Here is a 13,186-nt window from a genome sequence, read left to right as displayed (position 1 = left end):
CCATGGATCACACAAACCTGTGACCATTTGCGGTGTCCTTCTCGTGTATACATTCAGTATCCCCTGTTAGTCCTACCTGGTTCGAGCGATATCCTAGTATGAAGCGCACTAGTTATTTCTAAGCAATCGCCTTTGATTCCCAAGTATTCTACCAATAAATCAAAGTCTTCCACCTGATTTACCCACGACTGAGCCTGTGTGATCATTCCATTTAATATGCCTACAAAGTGCTACACCTAGGTATTTGTATGGGTTACGCCAATCCTGCTGTGACTCATTGATGTTATAGTCATAGGATACTCCTTTTTTCGGATTTTTGAAGTGCACAATTTTACATTCTGAACACTCAAAGCAGTTTGCCAAACTTTTCAGCACTTTAAAATGTTATTAAGATCAGACTTCATATTTGTTAGTTTCTTTCAGACAGTACTTCAGCGTAGATAACTGCATCACCCGCAGAAAGTCTGACGTTACTACTAATATTGTCAGCAAGGTAATTAATATGCAATATGAACAACAAGGTTTCCAAACCACTTCCCTGGAGCACACGTGAAGTTATTTCTACATCTGACGATGTTTCTCCATCCACATAACATTCTGCGCCCTCCCTACCAAACAGTCCTTAATCCAGTTACAAATTTCTCCTGGTACCTCATATGATAGTACTTTTGGCAATAAGAGCAGATGTGGTACTGAGTCAAATGCTTTTCGGAAATCAAGAAATACTGCTTTTGCGTAACTGCCTTGATCCAAAGCTTTCAGTTTGTCATTTGAGAAAAGTGCAACTTGGGTTTCACATGATCGATGTTTTTGGAATCCATGGTAGCTGGCATGGAGGAAGTCATTCTGTTCGAGACACCGCATTAGGTTTTGAGCTCAGAGCGTGTTCTAAGATTTTACAACAAGCCGATGTCAAGTATATTGGACGATAGTTTTGTGGATCACTTGTATACAGTCGTGACCTGCACTTTGTTCTTCGAGGGATCTACGATAGATTATAGTTAGAAGGGGGACTAAGCTGCAAATTCAGCGTAGAATCTGATAGGCATTCCATAGGATAATAGAGGTTTGTTCAGTTTTAACGATTCAACTGAACGCTAACTTTGATGCCACTAACAGCTTTTACATACGACCAGAATTTCTATGCGTTCTGTGAAAGATCATTTGACAGTATTCTGCTATGGTAGTCACTGAGAGCTTCACACATTGCTCTCTTGCAGCCAAACGCGTTTCATTCAGCATTTCTTTATCTACACCTCTATGATTTTTTTCACCTATTATCTCTCTTTATTTAGATGTTTCTTTACAGTTTCTGTATACCATGGACGGTCCCTCCCACTATGAACTGTGCTACTGGGCCCATAGTTGTCCAGAGCATGGTCAATTATTCTTTCAGACTTGAGCCATAGCTTCTTTACATGCTCCTGCGCTGTGCTGAAAGTTTCAAAATCATTGAGACATGACACTGCTGATTTTTTTATCTAGTTTACCGAAATTATGCTTGTTTTGGTTGTCCTTTGCATTTTGGAAATCATTGTTGCCACAGCCGCGGCATGTCGCAGATACCAGTTTCTGACGTAGACGCCCTCAAAGAGGTCAGACTAGTTTGTTACCATAAGATCCAATATATTTCCATCATGAGTGGGATTCCGAACAATCTGTTCTTGGTAGTTTTCAGAAAAAGTATGTAGTAACTTTTCTACAGAGTCCTTATCACACCCACTATTAAAAAAACTGAAATTTTCCCACTTGATTGTTGGATGATTGAAGTCTACACTGTTGGTTACAATATGATTGAGGAACTTGCGTACAAGCGAAGTGAGGTTTACTCTTAAGTTTTCGGTTGCATCAAGAGGTCAGTCTGTTGGTCGACAGCAGGATCCAATTACAATTTTATGCTCACATCAGATGCGGAGTCTTGCTCAATCTCGCATGCACCTCCAGTTTCTGTCTCGGTGGATTCGATTGTCTTCTCGACTCTGACAATTATACCCATATGCCTATCCTTTCGATTACCTTTCCGTATACAGTTAAATTTTCCCCAAAAATCTCACAGCTATCAACTTTATGTTTTAGTCAGCTTCTGTATCTAGTATTATACGGGCTTCACTGCTTTCTAGGGCGCGTTTCATACTCTGGAACTCTGTTGCGAACACTTCCGAAGTTTTAACTATTAGGATTTTTTACTCTTGTCTGTGGGGGGATTCCTTTTGGTCTTACACTAAAATTTATCAGTTTCCTACCACTGTCGTTAAGGGACTAGTTGGAATGTCGCCTAATCCAGAAAGATGCATGCGTGCACCGCACACAGAATCAGCTATCTGGGAAGCAGCTTCTGATGTGTTGTGCACACCTGACCCATTTAAAGGGACCCAACAGTTTTCAATCCTACGACAAAAGTTCAGGAAGTCGCACCCTATCTTGTCACAGAAACTTCAAAATCGATAGTTGAGACCTTCCACTCGACTCGGAACCAGGAGGCTCCGATCTTTTCTGAGTACAATTTTGCAAACAGTGAGCTTCATTGAAACTCTGTGGGCTAGGCTGGCCTTCTCAGTCTTCTCTGCCAGTTTGTGGACTGATTCAAGTACGAGATGATTATAACTAAAATGCAGCTACTCACGAAGGTCCAGTGTGGGACGTAATTATCGTATGGCAGCGAAGCTTGGTAGACATGCTACTGCGTTGCGGATCCGATTTACGCTGGAAAAAATTAATTCCAATTTTGGCCATCAGATGCAAATCTGGCGCTGTGCAGCAGCTCATTAATGTCTTCGGTGCTCGTATTGAACAAACCGTGTAAGCGGTGGTTAATAATAAAATCGGTATTATGCTTTTCTTACTTCAAAAAATGGTTCAAATGGTTCTGAGCACTATGGGACTCAACTGCTGAGGTCATTAGTCCCCTAGAACTTAGAACTAGTTAAACCTAACTAACCTAAGGACATCACACACATCCATGCCCGAGGCAGGATTCGAACCTGCGACCGTAGCGGTCTTGCGGTTCCAGACTGCAGCGCCTTTAGCCGCACGGCCACTTCGGCCGGCGTTTTCTTACTTATTTGGCCTTTTCTGCTCATGTCCCGTTCCCAATTAAATTCACATGCAAACATTTCTATACGTCTTTATTGTGTTCAAAGCACCGGATTTGTACCTAGTGGTCAAAATTGGAACAATTTTTTTCGGTGTAAATCGGTTTTTCTTAACGCATTAGAATATCTATCAAGCTTGGCTGCCGTACGATAATTACAGCGTGCATTGGATCTTTGTGAATAGCTGCACTTTAATTGTAACCGTGTAAGACGTGTATATTTCTATTGTCTATTGTCAAACCACAATTTATGAAAGGTGTTTATATTTTATTAATAGGATTAAGTAGGAATAATTAATATTTGTCATGTTGGAAATGACTGTGGTAGCAGGGAATGTCTGCACCAAAGTATTGTTGGCAGGAGAGACCGCACATTGATATAATTTTAAAAAGGACGGGAGAGACCGCGTATGGATATATTTTAAGAAAAGAGCGGGAAAGACCACGCATTGATACATTTTGTAATGGTAGCAGGGATTGTCTGCACCAGAAAGCATTGTTGGCGGGAGAGGAAGTAGTAGTAAGCGAGATGTGAAGCGAGTCGGGAGCAGGTCTGAAGCGAGAGGTTGAGAGGAGCGGTGTGCCTGCCAGCCACCAGCTATGATTTGCAAGAGATTATAAACGGATGTACAGAGACATCAGCTAACTATTATTATAAGAGGAACTAATATTATTGAATTATTTTTTTGAGAAACTCAAAACTACTGAAGGCATGTTTGCACAATGCTAGTTGTAAGATTATTGTAAAAAGTAAGTCCCATTTGAACGTTTCTAAAATCATTTCATTACCAACAGTAAATATTTGAAGCGTTTTCAGAATATAATTAATTTTTGCCAGCAATATTGCGTTACTGATTATAATCCATCCCCAAAAACATCGGCGTAAAACTTTGCAAAATTTTATTGTTGTCAAGCTAAAGTTTAACTATGAATTACGTAACTTCAGTCAAATTAATTAAAGAATAACGTCAGCTTTGCTATTAAAGAATAACGTCAGCTTTAGTAATAAATACAGCCACTTATTATGACAGCCCACCAGCAGCTAATAGAGTATAGTAAAACAGAGTAAGTATATTCATGTCGCAGTTCGATGTAGCAGTCAGATGGCGATCCAGTAACAGTAAAAAAGGTAAGGAATAGTTTTGGGTTATTGCAGGTAACGACTGAGGGCCACGACGACGACACATTCTATGTTTCGTCGAAATAATCAGCAAATCACTTTTAATAAGCAGCATTTAAATTTGTACGCGAAGATTGCACTTATTATTTTTATTGAGAAAGAGAATTAATGTCAAAGGGAAGATTTCATTTGTTATTATTAAGCAAGAGATAGAAATCCTAAGGGAAGGTTTCATAGGTTATTGTAGAAGGGAAGGTTGCGTAACACAAAAGAGATATAGAGGAGACGGGAAGGTTTCAACCGGTCAGGATGACCTCGGAGCTCAGTCGACAGGAATGATTTGTAACAACGTCTGCACTGCCTGCAGTTGATTGCTTCCTGTTCACTCAGTGGCTGCCGAAATAGCCTCTTCAACATGCTAAATGAGACCCCCGGAATACACACCGAGTGCTCCTGGTGTTCTTTCCTGTCCCTTACTTCCATTTCCCCAAGGGGTATCATTATTCGCCGTACATTTTAACTGCCTGCGATTAATAGACACCTATTCTTTCGTGTTTGCCTCCTCTTGACAGAAGATCAGTTTCCCAACAGTGAAGTGAGTCTTACTGCATGAGTTTCAATTTTAATGAAAGACAACACCTGTAATTTGTTGATTGGGGGAATCGGTATAACAGCCTCAGTCCTCCATATTTCCTGTCTACCCTGTGCAGGTTACCTAGACCTATCATTGACTACTCCTTCCGTAGTCAAGCGATGACAGATCCTGTACTTCTTGTAGAGGAGATAAGATCCACTTTTGTTATAGTTGCTAAGAAACTCTAAAATAGTTCTAATTACAATAAATGTAAATAATATACACTCCTCTAGAAAGGTCAAGCTAGATATAACGTGATATATTAGTTATAATACATGCTCCAGTAACTATGTCATAAACGCAGATTTATTACGAAATAACTTATGTACACGAAAATGGCAACTTCCGCAAAGTCTAAAAAATGTGCGTTTATTTCGGTTGATATCCACTGACATTCAGGTGACCTATTCTTTGACAGTAATTGTAAATCACAAACGCTGATTTTCTGCGAAATAAATAATCCACGACACTCTTCCCCTAAGAAAATATCCAAAAATGTGCTTTTGTAAACGTCCGAAAATTCTCAAAATAAATTAAGGAACGATTGTTTTTCAAAGGCGAAGGCGTACTGTTATCAAAAATTCCGAAGACTGCACAACTGAAGTTTAGGTCTACAATTCACGATAATAACATGAGTTTATCGTAACACTCGCAAATGTTGGAAATTTCACAATATATCAGGACAGAAATGAGTATTGACACGGTCAAGAAAGATCGTGCAGAAGCAACGTGAACAGTGAAATATTAGACTCCAGGACTTCGAACCGACGCACAAATCTGGCACACTCGGTCTCACACAAAGGAAAATTCGGAAATCGGCTTTTATGTGTAAATAAAAGTGCGAATCCCGTGGATTTTTTTATTTAGGTTGTTGTGTGTCACCATCTACACTCTGGCGTGCCGAAGATGACCACTGCAGCGTCAATTTATCTCAGTCAATATTGCAAGAAATATGGATCACCAGAAATGTGTCTTCCACTTGGAGCAGCTAACATTACCTCTTTTCGCTTATCTCAAATCTTATTTTAGCTCGGCAACAGCAGCTGTAGACTATGTGCTATCCGGCGAATTGTTATCCCGCCACCACCGCTCACGCATCATCCGCCCAGGTTCTACGTCCCCTGGTGGGAGCAGCTGGGTAGCGGCTCGGTATCTCTTAGTCACCGGGAACATGGAACATACGTATTTCAGACAGTTAGCAACAGGATTATCCTCACTTGCGGCCCTTATTTCTTTACTCAGAAAACATTTCCAGTGGATTATTTCAATATCATATTTTAATCTAACATTTTGCCAGAGAGTAAAAGACGTTCATGTACGGAGAACATAGGCAGACCGACACACGGCGAAATGCGCGGGTAGCCGGTCGGCAGAGAGGCACTTGCTTGTTACAGCACAGAAATAATAACACTGAAGCCCAGCTGCTGTTAAGCTGCGACGCTAGCTGACGTAAGTTAGGTAACATCCTACGGAAACTGTTATTACTGCTGATATTAAATTCACACTGGCTGTACTCTGTGGCGTGTTATGTCTGGCACTACAGAAACGTTCCACGGACTACGAGATTCTGTAGTGAGAACTAAGGATTGAAGCACGAGAGAGCGTCTTTGCTTTCTTGCGATTTAAAGTGGCGGCTTAGATAAAGGTAATACTGTTTTTTTTTATTTTGTTTTATACGGATTTAGGGCAAAGTCAGTTGTTAACATTTAGTGAGCAGATTTTGCTGTTTAGGATCTGCATTGGTTTCGTCTCCATATGCCTATCAGATAAAGCAGACTGTTTTGATGTTGTGAATTCAGCTGTCATTAAAAAGTGATTTTGAGAAGCATTCCGGTCGTTATTTTAAGCTACGTGCCACTTTCCTCTGAATGGTGACAACACCTTGTTGAGGCTAGAGTACATGTTGCTTCGCTTAAAAATTGCAGGGTGTTGACAGAAGAAAAACTAGCTGTTGTAGTACCTTGGCAATAGGTGAAATGCCAAAATCAGCAAACAAATGAATAAAAATTACAATTTGGCACAATGGTTTTATGTCACTTTATTAAAACTATTAATTTCGGTCAAACAGCAGATCATCTTCAGTCACAAAAAAGCAACATTAATTACACAATGTGCGTCGTAGTGCGTTTAAGATTAGTTGCGACTTTTGACGTTTGGCCTACCCGAGGGGACGGGACTCAGTTACCCAGGTAACACCAAAGGTCGAGCTGGCTTTTCCTACCACGCTGCCAGTACTTCGATCGGCCAAGCGCCCCTGTTGCCACGCCGTGGATAAACAGCACCACTTGGGGTCGCGCACTACATGCGTCTACGTTCATCAGCTCTCGCCATAAAGCAGTATTTGCTGGCGTTGAAGTGTTCTGCAGTCGTCAGGTATTGTGAACAAGCGTTTTGTGATGGCGTTGCATTAATAGCAACACTGCGGCACGTCTGAACACGAAATTTGCAGTAAAAGTGGTCGTCCAACAACTCGTTCACCGCCTGTGAAGATAACGTTATGTACAATGCGCCATACCACACCGTTATGATGGATAAACTTCCAATTCTGCATATTTTGTTCTGGGTACAAAGAAATGTTCCATTGGATAAAGCTGAACGTAACATTTATAAGGGAGAGTTAATGGAAATTGTAGTGCTGCATAAGCCAAAACCTACACTCTAGGAGTTCGACGAACTAGCTAACGCTGAAGGGCATAGTTGAAACACACTTGTCCGTATCATGCAACAAGAAATTTACTCTCAGTGAGTTTGAAATGCTGACAAAAGAAGCCACTGCAAATGTTACACCACAGGACTGGCGTCGAGTTGTTAGCCGTACCACCAAGGTAGCTGAGGAGACTTGCCTTCATGAAGGACTATGACGAGAGTTGAGTAATACGTAACTTATCTTGCTTCCATGTTAAAGTCTGCATATTTTTCCAAAACACAGCAGAGTTTACAAATGTCATCTCACTAACATTATAATGCAACTGAAATTGTGACAGAATCCTTAAACAGTGTATTATTAAACAGCAACTGAGGGCAAGACAGATCAGTAATTATGAAAAAGGCCATCCTCGTACAAAAATAAACGTGTACTTTCTTTTTTTAGATTGGCGTAAAACCCACAGTAATTCTCATTTCACCAGCTATTGAAGGTCTTTATAAACTACATTATTTCATTGAAAAATACTGTAGTTCCTCGAATATCGCGGTAGATATGGAAGTTTCGCTTCTTAAGGCAAGATACTCTCCACTTTTCGTGCTATCATTTGCCAAAACCATATTTCGAAATCTCAGACTGTTGACGAGATACGAGAGATTTCGGAATATTTCATTCTGGCTTTTTCACTGGCGCTTCCGTTCGTGATGGAGTGCTTTACACACTTTCCATTTTCTCAGCTATGGAGACAGATAGCGATATCCTTCCAAGTTTAAAGAATAATTAAATCTTTTATCTAAATTTCATAAGCAGTAACATTTGGCCTAACACGCATCAAACGGAAATTCATAGCGATCTCTGTTTTCACTGCAGACGTTAAGCATTGGTTGCAGTACTTTACCTAGTCTCGAAATATCACAGTAATTATGACCGTTAAGGAAAGATAGGCAGTTCACCATGAAGCTGTGAATTAAGCTATAGCCGGCCGCGGTGGCCGAGCGGTTCTAGACGCTTCAGTCCGGAACCGTGGAACTGCTACGGTCGTAGGTTCGAATCCTGCCTCGGGCATGGATGTGTGTGATGTCCTTAGGTTAGTTAGGTTTAAGTAGTTCTAAGTTCTAGGGGACTGATGACCACAGATATTAAGTCCCATAGTGCTCAGAGCCATTTGAACCATTTTTGAATTAAGCTATGAAATGTGCGAGAATCAGAGTTTATTACCGAACAGTTTCTTTAAAATACTTTTAGAAAAAGTGCCGGCCGGCCTGCGCGGATTGCTGTTCACACAGTCAAGCGACCTTGGCAGGTTCGGTGCAAAGCAAGTCTGGCGTTATCGTCACCTGCCTGCTGATGGTCTCAGAACGTGCTGGCAAATACGCTTGCCTCTACTCGCTCCGCACCGAACTGTCAAAAGTCGTAACTAATTTTAAACGCGCCATAATCATGATTATTTGCATCTAGACCATTGTTAGGCCTAGACTTTAATGCACCAGATTTACGGAATTCGAGAAAGTACTCAATTTATACGTAACGCTAGTTAATTCAGATGCAGATGCCCAGAGCATGTACAGTTGTCAGGAGTGGTATTGGCACGATTGGAGATTTATGCTTCATGAGTGGGTCGGCAGACCGATCTGCTCGTTTATCTTATCACGCGGGGCACTAGTTTGTGAGATAGACAGGTGAGTCAGATTCAGATCGAATCCGTGTTGCGCTTCGGCGACTGTTGGTCTGCTGCACTGGCCATCCGGAGTGCAGCTTTTAGGCCCATTTAATCAAATGCTGGTCTGATCTCAGATCTACGCCTCATAAAATACGGCACACGAACAGTTAAAATACAGAGTGGTTATAATTAAACTCCCGCTACTTGAGAAGCCTACCCCATGAAAAGCGAATTATCGTAGGACACTTTGTGGGGATATTTTTAAAGATACGCTGAAAATAAATAAACAATAAACCATTTAAAGAAATATACTTGTTAATTACAAACCATGTTTACGTCCCGGGTTACAAACGTTGCTCAATGACGACCATTTGCATCCACGAAAGCCTGGAACCGCACTAGAAATTGCTCTACTCCAGCTCGAAACATCTCAGCAGGTATGATGGTTACCTCCTTGCCTATGCTCATCTTGAACTTTCAATGTTTTTTAGTGTCCCACGCAGTTTGGGACGATCGGCCTGTGATTCGGTTTTCTACAAATGAGTTACGGAGTAAACGAGTGACCTCACGAGCAATATGAGGTGGAGTTCCGTCGTGCATCAAAACAGTTGATCCCAAATCATCTCTCTCCTGTATAGCAGGGATCAAGTGTTGTTTAGTCAGATCACAGTAATGTGTGCCGCTTCCGCTTGTAGGCCAAGTTCCTCAACCCTACGTCGCCGTACCCCTTACCAACCGCAAGTCATGATACTAACACTACAAACACCGCAAACCATGCAGTGCGCAGTCTGAACATCATTCCTATAAAGTTGGGTACCAATACGGCAAATACATTCCGGTAACGAGTGGTTAATTATAACCACCTTGCACTGTGAAACCCTCCTCAGGGGACACCGCCTTAACGTAGCACTATCCGTGCGGGCGAGGAGGCTTGCGTGCTCTGGATCCAGAGGACTATGCGGCGGTAGCCTAGCTACCAGCAGGGCCACCCGTGGCGGACCGGCCAATGGGTACGAGCCAGACGACCTATATCCTGTCTCATGTTCGATCCTATCCTAAGCCTATCCCTCTTAACATCCTACAACATAGGGCAGGGAGGGCTCTAGAGGCGTGGTGAAGCCAGTCTCCCTAAGGGAGTAAACCCAATACAAATCACCTGCTGCCTTGCAGTTGGTAGAGGGATCTACAAAGGCTAGGGATGCTCCCCTGAACATGGAGCCAGCTACCCTTTGAGCTGTAGGGGGCAACCCCTCAAATGGTTGGGCGGAAGATTAACAGTCTCCCCCTGTAAAACATCAATTGTTGCGAATGCTAGCAATGGAATAAGCCGGACAGATATTTCGATGACGACCCCAGCAAACAAAAAAAGGATTAGAGATATGTACATAGGAACATGGAATGTGTGAAGCCTATACCAAGCTGGAGCCCTACGTCAGCTGCTAACACAAGTAAACTACTAAAGTATAAAAATATTGGCTCTCCAAGAAGTTAGGTGGAAGAGGAGTGACATAATGGATGCAGGAAATTTCACTATCTTCTATAGTGGTGGGAGGATGAATACCGGATGTCCATATTAAGATTAAGGAGAAAATTTTTCAACATTACATTGATAAATGTACATGCACCCACTGAGGAGGCAGATGAACAACAAAAGGACGAGTCTTACAGCAAGGTGGAACAGCTGTATGATCAGGCTCCCAAACATGATGTCAAGATATTAATAGGAGACCTGAATGCAAAACTAGGAAAAGGAGGCCTTTCAGCCAACCATAGGAAGACATAGCCTCCATGAAATATCAAACGACAATGGACTTAGGGCTGTAGATGTTGCTATAAGCAAAAACATGACTGTCCGCAGTACATGTTTCCCACATAAAAAAATACACAAAGAAACGTGAATTTCACCAGATGAACAAACCAGAAATCAGATAGACCATATATTGATTGATCAGAGACACAGATGAGGCATAATGGATGTTAGGAGCCAATGTGGAGCTGACTGCAATTCAGACCACCATCTAGTGAGAATTAAATATAGACAAAGGATCTTACTATTGAGTAAACAAAAAGGCCCCAAACAAAACAAGTTTGACATTAAGAAACTGAAGTCAGAAGAAATACGGAGAGCATATCAGATGAAAATAGAAGAGGATTAAGAATGGGACCGACACATCAAATGAACATATAGAAGTAAATGTGGAAACGATGTAAGACTGCAGTCCTCGAGTCAGCTGGAGAGGTTTTAGGACATGAACGGGCTCAAAGAAAGGAAGATTGGTTTGCGAAGAATGTATGAGAAGAATTGAGGAACGTAATATGGCACGAATCAATATAATGAAAAGCGCCGTATAGCGAAGAGGGTCTGCAGACGGAACAAAAGAGCACTAGAAAGGAAAAAAACTGGAAGAAATTGAACAGCTAGGAGAAGAGAATCAAAGTCGTGAAATGTACCAAAAGATTAAAGAAGGAAAGACCGGGTTCCAAGCCAGAACAACTATGTGTAGGAACAAAGAAGGGGATTTGATAGGGGAGAGTAATAAAATACTTGACAGGTGGGCAGAATACTTCCAAGAGTTACTGAACCCAGAAGTAGAAGGGTTAGAACGAGAAGAACAGTTGGAACTAACTTACTATGGACCAGAGATTTTAACACCAGAACCTACACTGGGGGAAGTGACGCAAGCCATTAAGACCTTAAAAAAGAATAAGGCACCTGGAGAAGACCAGATCCTGGCCGAACTTCTCAAGTATGGTGGGGAAACGCTGTGGAAAGCAATTCATAAAATAATACTGAATATCTGGCAAGAGCAGAGCATGCCAAAGGAGTGGAAAACAGCTATAATGTGCCCCATACATAAAAAGGAGATTAATTAAACTGCCAGAACTATCGAGGAATCTCCCTACTAAATAATACATATAAAGTTTTCTCCAAGATGCTAACCAGCATGCTTACTCCATATGTGTAAGAGAGAGTTGGAGACTATCAGAGTGGCTTTAGATGAAATAGGTCAACAACTGACCAGATATTCACATTGCGCATACTACTTGAAAAATGTTACGAACATCAAATTAACATACACCAGCGTTATATCGACTTTAAACAAACCTATGATAGCATCTCAAGAGTGGCATTGAAGAATGTAATCGAAGAGGCTGGAATACCTAAGAAGCTCATTAAACTTTCTATGATGACCGTCAGCGAAACCAACTGTAAAGTAAAAATACAGGGCGAAATCTCCAGAGAAGTGGAAGTGAAGAAGGGACTAGACAGGGTGACAATATCTCATAATTGCTATTCAACCTTTGCCTAGAAAAAGTCGTAAGTCAGATGGAGTTAAATAAAGGAGGAACCTTCTTAAATGGTTCACTACAGTACCTAGCCTATGCTGACGAAGTGGCTTTACTCGCACGAAACACTGCTGTGCTAGGCGAAGCCTATCAACAACTGGAGAAAGGTGCAAGGGAACTTGGCATGTCAGTCAACATCGAAAAGACCAAGTATATGGCAATGACCAACCAACAAAACCTACCAAATCTCAGGATAGCCGACAGGGAGTTTGAAAAGGTGAGAGACTTCAAGTACCTTGGGTCGTCTATCTCCGAGACAAAAAAGACATTGGCAGTGAGGTGAAAGCCAGAATAGCAGCAGGTAACAGATGCTACTTCGCCGCATTACCCATGCTTAGGAGTTCGCTTCTATCACGAAAATCCAAATTCCTCATTTACAAAACAATTATAAGACCAGTTGTTATGTATGGGGCCGAAACGTGGACCATGACTGTAAATGAGGAAGGGATCATTAGCATATCGGAGAGAAAGGTGCTACGTAAAATATATGACGCGGTATATGAGCAAGAAGGTTGGCGCATTCGTACGAATGCACAACTACAACACCTTTTTGAAGAACCTGACATTGTTACTACCATTAAAATAAGAAGACTGCGATGCGCAGGGCAGGTGGTCAGAATGGAAGAAGACAGAGCATGTAAGAGGATTTTTGATGGCAAGGCTGGAGGCAGACGGCGGAGGGGACACCC

General features: G+C 41.7%; 1 long non-coding RNA gene across 1 annotated transcript in view; it reads right to left on the bottom strand.

The window, feature by feature from the left end:
• Window positions 1–13,186, bottom strand: part of LOC126161235 (uncharacterized) — a 524,432-nt gene that overhangs the window by 22,162 nt on the left and 489,084 nt on the right. The gene's annotated exons all lie outside the window — the stretch shown is intronic.

This window comes from Schistocerca cancellata, chromosome 1, assembly GCF_023864275.1.
Source record: "Schistocerca cancellata isolate TAMUIC-IGC-003103 chromosome 1, iqSchCanc2.1, whole genome shotgun sequence".
NCBI classification, from domain to species: domain Eukaryota; kingdom Metazoa; phylum Arthropoda; class Insecta; order Orthoptera; family Acrididae; genus Schistocerca; species Schistocerca cancellata.
The sequence above is the reverse complement of the archived record's forward strand: the minus strand, read 5'-3'. Positions and strand labels throughout refer to the sequence as shown.